Here is a 13,268-nt window from a genome sequence, read left to right on the forward strand (position 1 = left end):
CCAGTCAACGCAGGGATGACGTACACCGGATAAGGAAATACACACCCATGATGTTCCCTGAACATATTTTCGACGAATGTGAGTATGTAAAGTACAGGTGGACTGTATCTTATTTACTAAACCAAGCTACCGGTGTATGTATTCATTACACCCACGTGCGTTTCATTGAATTCAAGAATTGAATATCATGCAAAAAAGCTGGACTCCCCCTCAAAGTCCCAGTAAAATTTCATCATCTATTGACATCCATTCTTTGTCAATGTGTGTCGAATAGCTTTGCTAAATTTTTAACCAAACCTGGCCGGAAGTTACAACAACAGGTTAATTCGTGTAAGACAGGGAATACTTTTAGACAAGAGCTGGTGGTTCTCAAACGGAATTAAACATTCTATCAGAATTCCTGTTATTTTTAATTTTTTGTTTAAAGTTTTGACATAAAGATAATGTTTAGATCTTATGAAAATAACTTGGGTAATCTACCTGCATTAAAGGATCAAGAAGTTTAAAATTATAGTTTGAAATAATTTGAAAGTTTTAATTGATCTGGAAAGAGCACTTTTCCGTACCACAAATAATAGAAAACTTTGCCAGCGATATGAAGGAAGAAATCAGAGTACATCTATTGACATATCACATTAATTTGTAAAAGTGACCGAGACAATGACGAGCGCAAATGTGTAACATGAACGCAACCCGACGGAGAGAGCAAATAGAGAAGTGTACATAAAGGCAAGAGAGACTGGGAAATTGGACTAGTGAAGGCTTACAGGAACATATAACTTTGCGCTTGTCTCTGGCAAAATGAGATATTTCAACAGAATTATAATGTCACAAAATCAACAGGCCTAGATGGCTTTCTGCCTAATACTGATTCTTTGATTTTATTTGAATTATAGTGCGTATATGCAGTGAGTAATTCTGCCGAGTGTAATGTTGAATTTATTCTTAAATATCGTGATAGGTTTTGAAATATTTCATCATCCTAACACAGCAGTTGTCATTTCATCTACATGTGAGATGTACTTTTAGTATTTTAAATCGGTGATGTAGGATTTTCTTCTGTGTATTGACAACCCATCGCCACGGAAGACTTTTGGATACAAATCATTAAATTATGTTCATATTCTGATCAGCATCTCCAGTTCCATCAAGATTGTCATGATCCACACAATGATAACAATTTGAAATTCTTAATGTCCCAAGTGCTGAGTAAGTAAAGCGGACATGGTGGTGATGTCATACAAATTGAGGTGAAACTCCGTGTACCGTCGCCGGGTGTTACGAGGGACCCATATTTCAAATTATAATCCACAAAAACATGGAACAGTTGACATGTTGTAAAGAAGAGCGTACCGTGTCCGGGTCAGATGTCTAGGATTTCCTCGGATCTCTAATTGCATGTTCATTGACCGGTCCACACGCCTTTTTACTAGATGATTATTAAGCATTTTCTAGTCAAGTTCGCGTTAACAAGATGTAGTTGGAAATTAGGTATCTGTAACATGACTGATATGTTTCTTTTTCTTTAGTCTCAGATAATTGGTTCGAAAATACTATTTCGTTATTTTTACTGTAATGTTGAAATTTCTATAGCATCTAACGTTAGCATAACCACCGACGTTGAACAGGCGCGCTGAAGGGAAGGCTTTTGTCACATGTGTCTTTTTTGAATGAAAATGTATTATTAAAGCATTGGATTGCAAACTCAAGCACGATGAAGACCGTTATGCCTGCCCAGCTTCATTTGGACATGTTCAGCAATAGACTCATATACACCTATTTGAATCTCACCCTAACATTTTACTCTTTTGTTTCCTTGCTCAGGGCAACACTTAGTTAGCACAAGGTGTACAGCTATGTATATAAAAGGTGATTCAAATTCGCGCTTGCTCCCCCCCCCCTCCCCGGCCTGTCATCTTCGTGTCGTCCAAGGTTCAATTTTGTCCATAAGGTGACCCCAAATAAAGCCGACAAAGCTTTTGTTGGCCATCCTCCTTAACGTCTATGTCCCGGTAAAGATAATTTTGTCTGTATGTGTTAGTCAGCTTATCAAGTTTACACTTGCCACAACCAGTGCGAGGACTGTCCCGGGTAAAACAGCAGACACCATTAAAGCGGTAAAGGTGAATCATTTACATTACGGCTTAAGCTTGCCATGTGTCAATTTTTCCAGAAGGACATTGTAATCGGCAAATTATCACTAATATCCTTTAAAAGATGTCGCTAACATTTGTATGTTTCACGTTATATTATCAACATTAAGCTGTGAATATTACCCATTAGTGACAGTATCATTTTCACAACAGGACATATTGGTAACATGTATCATTTGTTATTAATTTTCCATAACTTTGGTATTACTCTGTCGGGTCGCAACATATCAATTGAAACCTTGAACTTTACCGATCCATCTCAGCGAATGCCATTTACCGCGTTTTGTCGCCAGATATAGCCGGTGTCCAATGTCGTGGCTAGTGAATTCAAATCTCTCTCTCCCCTCCCCCTCTCTCTCTCTCTCTCTCTCTCTCTCTCTCTCTCTCTCATATAAATAGATTCCATGTACTTGAAATGAATGTAACATATTCCTACCAAGTCCATACTTTGAAGCATAGTCCGAGTACCTCTTCGCAAATCAAACATGTAATCTTCAGACGATGATGAAATGAACGAATCTTCCCTTATCTGAATTGCAAAAATGTGTAATGTCGTCACAAACACATGGAATCAACTTGAGAGAGTATCCTCAGTGGCAATAGTAGGCCAGAGAAGAGACAGAGAATAATGCAATGCTTTACAAGATCATGATGAATCTGTCACTGTAATTCTAAATATAGATTAAGTTATTACTAAAGACACTATTTAAATCTTTTCGACAGTATTGCAACTGTTATAATGGACCTAAGCCCTATTAATTATGCAGGTGTGAACACTCTATCAAAATTCACGTAAGAAATTTCATTTTGAATTTATTCTCGGCAAAGCACCTTTTTGTATTCTAAAGCTATTGTATCTTTACATAACTGTCGTTGAACACAGTGCTGCGATCACTGTTTCCTACATCTGCACAGGATTTTGTATTCCTACACCTTAGTAGGAAAAGTCATTTCCTCTCAATTGAAAGACAATTTTGTCCTAACCTTATGTAGCATATTTCAATTTCATACGAAAGAAATATTTGTGGGATATAGGAAAAATATTCTTTTGTGTAATAATGATGTACACATAGGAGTAATGTGTCAAAATTTCACTCTCACGTAACACCCTTTAACCTCTCAGCTGGGCAAGGTACACTTGTCGCCATCACCAGCTCCACCTGATGGCTTTTCTTTGATTGTTTTGTACAAACGCTTCTTATCTTCTCCCGTTTCAACTGGCAATTTGTTTATCATGTCTGTGATGTCACTACATCGGCAATATGTACTGATCTCCCGATTGGTTTTACCATTTACTCCTACAGATTATTTTATGGTTTACTTTGTTATCAAAATTATAGCTCTTTATTTTACTAAAAACTCAAACTAGCTAGTTTTCATTTAGGAATGTAGAAGCTTTTTAATATGAAGAAATTTGATACAAAAAAGTTATGAACCTTTGACTTTTATGTACCATAGTTAATATTACTTTACACCCTTTGATTCATCACTGCGCAAGCGTGAGAATAAAGCACAAGAAAACGCATCGTTACTTTGATTTTAAACTTTGTGCGACACTGAGAATAACATAAATATGGTCGAAACTATTCAATTTATTGTACCACAATTATAAATTATCCCAATTATCCCATGACTGTACAGACTAACTCTTAAGAGATATATTCCGGTGAGACTCCGTGGGGCAGTGGTCAGGGTACTGGACTCACAACCGGAGTATGGCTGGAGACCAAGTGCGTCCAGAGTAACGGCGGCGCGTTCACGGACTCACTCCAAGACTCCAACATGGTATTGTACCCTTCAAAACGGCACTTTATTTTTCATTACTCCGTTGGGTTACGGGTACTTCATCCTCTAATTAGACGTTCGCCCCTCGGACGAATTAATATCGTTGAATAAATTAAATTTAATAGAATATTTTCCGTAACTAGCGATACATTACCCTCTTGTGATTTTTTGTTGTTTACGTATTTAAGTTATGTAAATATTAACAGGATAGTCTTGCGTGACAGCTAGAGCTCTGACCTAGTTCTCCGATCTAATTCCTCATAGGCACCCTAACAATAAAGAGATTACATTTCGCAAAGTCCAGCATGCAACCATGGAAACCTTTGCTGATATACTTCGTCACAACGGGAGCGTGATCAATCGCCATAATATGGAGTAGGTATGATTGTCGGGTTGGTCTTGGTTAAAATTATTGAATAAAGTTACTTTCTTTGTTTCGCCAGTGTTGAATCGTCAGTTATTTTGAAGTTCGTCGACTGTGTCTTCATGTTTGAATAAATGATGATGTGACGGTGTTAACGAATGAATCACGGTCTAAATTTTGCAGTTTGCTTCGAAAACCTTAGTAAAGTCGGCTTGTCGGTCATAAACAGATACAAGGAACCTTGAAAGCATAACAATGGATGAATCCGCCTAATTAACATTAATCATTATGAACAGTCGTGACACTTGATTTCCATAAATAAAGACATAAAAATTTAGCGATGATATCAATTTGTATCGCTGATGATATTTTTTTTGCAAAAAGCAAATGGGTGTTGTCAAAGATTGATTCAAAAATTGTAAGCATGTGAAGGTACGAAAGGAATTAAGTTTTTGAAATACTTTGATGACTGATACAAAATTGGATGTGGGTTTGTGTGGTGTTTTTAGACGAAAATACGCGAATGTGAATGAATTAATATCACACAAATACGGTATTGTTTCTTTGCTGCAACTTTTGGGTTCTTAGATATGGACTTGAACCCATGGCTATTAGATACTTTGCTAAAGCTTCAGTCATGTTAGTGATAGAGCTGACAGATCAAATTCAACTTACTACACTGAAGGTCACGGTATAATCCACGTACAAACTCTCCCAAACTCTTGGTACCAGATTATACTTATTTCTCAACTTCCTATTTCGTCATCTTTGAGGAACCCTGGAATATTATCAAATTAGCTATGCAAGGTATTGACAAGACGTGAAATGAATATTAGGCCTACTCAAGAGTGAATGTGAATTTTAATAACTTTTCACTACATTGGAATACCCTGATTTTGAATTCACATTTTCATTTTGATTCTTACTTTGTGTTTTCTTCCTATCCCTGATGATACATAGAATAAAACCTCTGCGTCAGAAATTGTAATGATCCCCTTATCATCGGACCGATGAACTCAACTTACAAAAGTGTCCTCCCGTTGTTACTCATGACAACGCATGTGCAAGTTCCTAATGTTACTAGTACATGAGACTTTTTGTATCACTCTTACCATCGAGGTATATAATTCTATTTTTCATTAATACAAATTCATTCATGAGATGAAACCTTCATTAGCTTACATGTCCGCCATCAGTAAAAGAAGTCGTGTAAATTTGTGGTAACACGGGTACGCGTTAGAATGATGGCTCGCCCTCTATGGCGAAATATGGAATATAAATTGTGGTTAAGATCTGGCCATTTGTAGCTATTGGTTTTGTTTCGGCAGAATGTTACATTTAGAAAATTCATATTTCTCCGCTAAAACAGTAGTGAGAAAGTCAAGAAATTGAAAGAGCGAAAGCTTTTTCAATCATTAACTTTGACATTTAAGTCTCTTTGTATCTGACCGAAAATGTAGATCAAGGTAATACTACATATTTCTATATGGTTAAGGATTGACAATATAACTTTTAATGTATTTTTTATGTCGTCCTAGTCTCGATAAAATTGACTTCTTATCAGTAAGTCTGACGTATATGGTGAGCGCATTTAACTTGGCATGTACCTCGGTCTCAGATATTTGGAAAACTCTAGAATATTTTTTCTGATCTATATCATGGGTGGGCTCATTTGGAAGATCGCAAACATTTGTCACCGTCATATGGTTCTGAAAATCGAGAAATACAATATTTACGATCGACTTACACAGACGTGCAGGCCATTTTGAATTTCAAATGTGGAGTCGTGGAGTTCTCTCTCGATGAACCGCGACAGCCAAGCTAATCTTTGCACACAATATTATTAACATGTAATGCTGAATGAAATATTGTATTGTTCCATGTGCGAGTGACACAAAATGTGACTGAGTTCTTGGTAACTGTTTACATGAGATAAATCCATTCAAGAGACGTTCTTCTGTTTTTTGGATCCATCAAATATAAATCAAACACGATAGATACAGGATGTCAGGGCATAAATGTATTTTGCGAATATACACTTTTTGGAATTTGATGTGTTCATTCTTTTCACTGATAGAAAACTTTAAGAAATGTACCATAATGAAAATTGGCTTTAGGGTACAAAATTGTCACCACTTTCTGTAATGTATATCAGTATTTTACAGTGGTTATAGTTGTTTGAATGCCTGATATGTGTTCTTAAAACACTGGTTGAAAATATTCAAAGTATACTAATCATCATTAGTCCGAGAAAAACACTTTGGCTCTGGTCGACGATTTATTGCTGTTCCCCTCTCCGTGTCTAACGGTTTGACTGTCACCATCTTCCAATAGCTAAGTAATGGCTTCATCAGGAACTGCCAAAGGTTGGCTTTGACCTTGTATGGTACGATAGGTTTTACCACCAAATCTATTTGGATGAAAAATAACAAGAACAAAAAGGCGGCTTGCCTGTCATGATGGCTATCACATCAACAAGTTACAACTTTGATTCTCTAAGTCCAATATCGGGCTCTATATTGTGATACAAAAAGAAGTTCACATTTGAAATCATGTGGCAAAATATGTGCTCTATTCACCCAGTCGGCTCTATCCATATTTAAATTAAATTTAAGTGCTTCGGGTCATCAAAATTTATCCGGCGGTTTGAGCAACCCTCCTTATGAACCTGGTAGCCCTCCATTCGAAAACATTGTGAACCTGTCAAACCTCACATTATCACCAGTTGAACGATCTGTGCTATCACAGGTCTCAAGAGAGGTACAAAACATTGATAAACAGCGTTATGTGATGTACAGTAAGACTGACACTAGCCCTCTTTCATGCTCGATTTTTGTGTAATTTGACTTAGCAGTCGTTTTGCGGAATTGACTTTGGCCATGGTAAAGTCTGCAGGTCAATGATTATTGATAGTGCCAAAACAGCGAGTTGCTGCCGGTGATTGCATTGCCACATGCTTTCAACGACGTATAAAAGTGTTTTATAAATCCGATATGTATGTTAAGCATATTCAAATGAGCCAACGTAACTGCAAATCAAGTTAAAATTGTTCGAACTTCACAAACGGTTTATTATACAACACTGAATTAATTTTCTAATTCTCATCTGGCACTAGGACGCCCTAGTTCCACAGATAAATACGGCGCCATTTTTTTAGTCTCTTGTATCCCTGACACCCTCAAACAACTTTCGAATACCAAGGCCTATTATACAGCAACTTATGACTGAACAAAACACAAGTCTTAATAAGTACAATATATCTACTTGCTTTGTTATCTATTGCCGTTTGACATATTTTGTGTTATGGGCCTATATAATGTAGACATGGTATTCATAGTCAATAACACTTCAGAGTTGAACATAGTTACCAAACATCGATCAATATTACGCTATTAAGCGTACAGTAAGACTAACTCTAGCCCTCTCTCATGCTCGATGTTTGTTTAATTTGACTTGGCAGTCGTTTTACGGAATTGGCCTCGGCCATGGTAATTTCAATGGACATGTCTGAAAGTCATTGTTTGCGCTTCTTCTCACATATGTACGGATAAGGCACTTGCTATACGCGTACTACAACCATGGACGTTTTACATCACCGCTACAACTTCTTCCTAACAGTACAATCATGGATGATTGTGTAGGCAAAAGGAAAACGAAATAATTAGCCCATGCTGTTGTAGTACAAAACCAACATTAGTTACTGCAAGGCTTATGTTTGTATTTAATTGCCGAGAAAAAGCGTGCCTATCAAGTTTCTACAGAAAGAAAGATGCGGCCAATTGTTGTTCACAGGTATGCCCTACAGGATAAAGAGTTCTGGTTGAGTCATGATCTCCGAGTACACGTGACCATAGTGGGTGCCGTCACGTTGCTACAACCTAGTGCTAATACAACAATCATTAGCGATCGTGTAGGCCAAGGAATATGGAATAAGTGGCCACTGCTATGCTGTGATACGATACAACTTTACTTCAGGGTTGTATTTGATTACGGAGAAAGGCGTGCCCAGCCCTTTGCACCCTGAGCCCCTGGTACTCTATGACGTCATCGGACATTTATGTCCGAGCCGGGTTCAAAGGGCTAGACAAGGACACGTTTTACAGGAGAGGGATGCTGCATACAAATGCCGTGCAGAATGAAGGGTTCTGGTGGAGTCATTCTCCTACACACTCTTATCCATGTCCAGTGTCAGACAAACAGGGTGTTACCTGTGTGTCAAATAATCGTAGTGAAACCCTTCAGAGTGTGGTACAATTCAAATCAATAGACTTGACATTTTCAAAGAAAAGGTGACTGAATACGGTCCTCTCTGGATAGAGGTATTGGCTTTCATTACGTGATTGTAAACCCAGAATTGGTTTTGTTTTTCATTCTTGCCCTACGGCAAGCTTTCAAGTGAGCCTATTGTGGAGTTATGACATGACACTTTTATTCATTATTTGCGCGCAAGTGTAGAAAATGTGATTCATAGACCTGAAATGTCAAACGGCAAGTCGAATTTGTCAAAATTCTAATCTTTTATACACTGAGTATATATTTTTCAAAATAATAGCTAACATCGATGGAAGAAACTGACGAAATCTTTCAAATTTAACGGTTTTTTCAAAGAGTGACGTCGATATCCATATTTTCTATCAAGCTCGCGGAATGCTTGTGCGATAATTCGAAAAGTTCCAAACCACTGATTTCCTATTACATTACACAGTGTTTCACGTTGGAGAGAAACGGAGTATCTGCTCCCACCAGGAATAACCTTCAGGGAATATCCTTCAGACAGTATATCGTTGTTGTTGAACAAAATTAAAACACTATGGTTTTTTTCCACTGAAAAGTTTAAGCTTAAGTTGTAATTTCAGCATATTTGCACAAAAAAACATTTCATGGTCAGCTTACTTCTTAATGTCAGAAATTACAAAATTTCACCAAGGCAGCGGAAAAATAACGTCAAAAGATAAATGGATATTACGTAGTTTTCTGTTTCTTGAATATTCTGACGTTTGTTCAAGAAGCCATTTTGCTGGCTTGCACATGTCATAAACTCTTTACTGAAACGTAAAAATTGGATACTGGGTCGTGGGTAGCTTATCGTGCAATTGGGTGTTCGCCCGTTGTACGAAGGATAAATAAGCTACTGGATATTTGCCGTAGTTGGCGCTAAACGGGCCTATCATCCTCTTGTGATTCTTCATGGTTTACTTTAGGTTAACATTAACAGATTAGTCTTGTATTACAGCTTGAACTGCGACCTAGCTGTGTATTCATGTAATTCCACTGTTAGCAGACAGAAAGAGAAGAGATTATCCTGTGTAAAGTCCAACATGTAAATATGAAAACGTTTCGATTTGAAGACAGAATTTTTTTCACAAAAGGGGCGCAATCAATCGCCATAATATGGAGTAGGTATTTTTGTCGGGTTGATCTTGGCTCAAATGATCGAAATCGAAAGCATTTACTTTCTTTGTTTCACAAGAGTTTAGCGATGATAGACAAATCATCAACAAGGATTTATTTTGCGTATCTGTCTTATTATTTTCGCATAAAAGCGAATGTGCCTTTTCTAAGATGAATTCAAAAATTATGGGCACATGGAAGTACGAAAGAAGTTCAATTTTCATGAAATACATTGATGAGTCATACAAAAATAAGATGAAGATGAATATTAATGAATAAATGAATGAATAATTGTCACACCTATACAGTGTTGTTACTATGCTTGGTTCACCGAGAGGGACGTGAACCGATGGCCACCAGATACTTTCTAAAGCTCGAATCATGTAAGAGCTGTCAGATTCCGTTCAACTCTGCTACACTGAAGGTATGAAAGATAAGAGCGGTATCATACGGATACAATCATTCCTAACCACCTGATGCATACTTCTTTCTTAACTTCCTGTTCCTTCCATCATGTACAAGTAATCCTGGTATATTATCAAATTAAGCTTTCGCAGAGTATACTTATTTTATAATATACATTTTCTTTTGGGTCTGATCATTTTTTTCTGAATTTGTCGTGTTTAGTTCAGATTTCTGTTGAGGCGTAGAATAAAATATCCGGATGAGAAATTAAAATTACCCGCAAATCATCCGACCGACGAACGGTATCTTACCAGTATTATTTATGATAAAGTACATGCAAGTTCCTATTGTTACAAGACGTGAGACTCTTTGTATCATCATTATTATTGAGGTATTTATTTTGACTTTAAATGAATGAAACTTCATTTATGAGACGAAACGTTCATTAGCTTATATGCCCGTTATAAGCAAGACAGGTCTTGTAAATTATTGGTAAAACGGGCGAGCGTCCGAATGATAACTCGCCCTCTATCGGAATGAATATAAAGTAAGGTTGAGATCTGCCCATTTGTACGAATTATTTTGGCAGAATATGCTAAACGTTGGAAACTCATATTTTTTCTGCTATAATAGTCAGAAGGAAGTGATTAAAGTGAAAGAGCAAAAAGCTCCTTCTTTCATCAACTTTTTATATTAAAGTCTCTTTATATCTCACCGAAAATGTACACTAAAGTGACAATACAACTTTGGATGTACTTTTTTATCGTTGCAATCTCATCTTCTAGTATAAAGTTGGCTTCTTGTAAGTCTAACATACAACAGTGAGCGCATTATAGTTAGCATACACCTCGGGGAAAGATACTTGGACTCTCAAACTCAACAATATTTATCTCATCTACATCAAAAATATCGTTTGTTAATCATATTTCTCGTCTCGTTAGTAGTAGTGTATTTTAAAGCCCCAGTGCCGCTAACTTTTGATGATAATTTCACCATTTTTATTTTGAATGTGAACCGTAATTCCTTGTTCTTCTCCCCAAAGAATGTTGATATACACAGTATCCGGCTTGTCAACTCAGCCCCTATGGTTGTAAAGTGCATTGTTATTGCTGAAAACTGACTTCTGGTCCGGACTAGAATTCAAATGTAAACAATATTCATGCATTTTACACATATAGACGCTAAGTTGACAAGCTAAATAGTGGGTGTTTCAACATTCCTTGGGGAATAGAATAAGAAGTTGCAATTGATTTGTAAAATAAAAATAATGAAAAAACCATCGAAAGTTAGCAGCGCTGGGGCTTTAAGTTTTAATTTTTTTGCATGATTTTTGTCTTCGAATTGTTTCTCTATTTTCTGTAATCAGCGGTAATTGGACTCAACATGCGACATTACAAACACATTTATGTAAAACAGACTAGCTGTGCATACCTTTTTTTTAAATATGGCCATCTTTTGCATGGCATACTCGCAATTCAAGTGTAACCTTAGCGATTTATAAATTAATAAATAGATAGTATTCCATGCTCCACATAGTTACTGATTAAGTTTCCATCTAAATTTTTTGAGATATTGGCAGGCAAGTCAGAGCCCGCTAGGTTCTCGTTGGCTGGTTTTCTAAGGAAGTTGTTTATGTTCATTTGCTGGCATACTGTATTGCACACTTCTCATGACTTATATATTAGAATTTTTATTTTCAATTAAGTAAGTCAGACAATATACCAGGCATACACTGACGCCAAGATCAAGTTAATCCACAAATTAATCACCAAGGCGATGTCTAACTGGCAACTAAATAGCTAGCGGGTATTATGTTTTATGTAGACACAGAATGAAGTGTGTTTTTTATTCGGAGAAACGAACAGAGGGGGCTCGCTTGGCATGATATAATCACCTGTTGGGACACCAAAGTTTGTGAAAATATTAAGGTACAACTTTGTTTCTCTTGGCTGGATATCGGGCGCCATTTTGTGAGACATGCAAGTATTTGACATTTTAAAACAGGCGACAGGTCATGTACTCATTTAAAATCTATGTCGAGTCTGTTCTGCCCATGTTTACTTTGAAGTACTTCGGGCCATAGTAGGTCATCAGGTTTTATTTGCAATAAGGGGTCACAGTTATCTATAAGGCCGTTGCTGCCCCCCTGTGAGTGCAAATATCCCAGCCCAGTGAGTAGAATTTTTTTCTGGATAGATCTTATAAGATCAGTCTAAACTTCTAGGGTACCCACCAAAAGGAGGAACAATACCTCCGTTAGGAGCGATACCCTTGTCACGCAGAACTTGCATAAAACGGAGACGCATCACGAACCCATAAAATAATTGACATCGACACATCTTGAGGTATTGAGGTCAAGGCACTGTATTCAGGTCGTGTTGTGTGTCGTAGCACCGTGACCCCTGGGTTCATTATAGGATGGCATTTGCAATTTATACTACCGCTATTAGCTTAAATGATGCGATAAAGAGTTGCTGACGCAAACAGTCTCATACAGATGGTACCATTAAGTTAAACAATAACAAATTTTTGGCAAGGATTGCAGTCTGAGCAACCTCGATCTGTTGACAGTTACATGCCGCTATGTCATTTATTACTACCGCCCACATATATTATTTTCGGTGTAATTTTGCCGATTCGCATTCACTAAGGAATCATACTCTCAGAAATGTCACAAAAAATTAATGTACATGGAGAGAGAGAGAGAGAGAGAGAGAGAGAGAGAGAGAGAGGAGAGAGGAGAGAGAGGAGAGAGAGAGAGAGAGAGAGAGAGAGAGAGAGAGAGAGAGAGAGGAAATGAAAGGGAGACAGAAGGAAATAGACTCGTGTACATTTAGGTAATCCAATGAGTCTGTGGTATCCAAATATTATTAAGCATTTTTCTCCTAAAATATCTAAAGAATGACCGGTTAAGGCAAAAGACCGAGTTATCCTAGGATCCGGAGCTTCTAAGAGTAGGACAAATTACTAATGAATGAACCATAAATTATTCCGTAAAAGTTCAGGTTTAATGAATCATCTACGGCAAAATTCTAGAAATTTTTTCAGAAATATCACCTTCGTCCGACGATAAAATGGAAACGGAACTAGTTTTTGGGGATATGTGACTTTGTGAACAACACTAAGTTTCCTTAAAATCGAACGGCTCAATACATGTAATTTGAAGAATG

Source organism: Ptychodera flava, chromosome 8, assembly GCF_041260155.1.
Source record: "Ptychodera flava strain L36383 chromosome 8, AS_Pfla_20210202, whole genome shotgun sequence".
NCBI lineage: Eukaryota > Metazoa > Hemichordata > Enteropneusta > Ptychoderidae > Ptychodera > Ptychodera flava.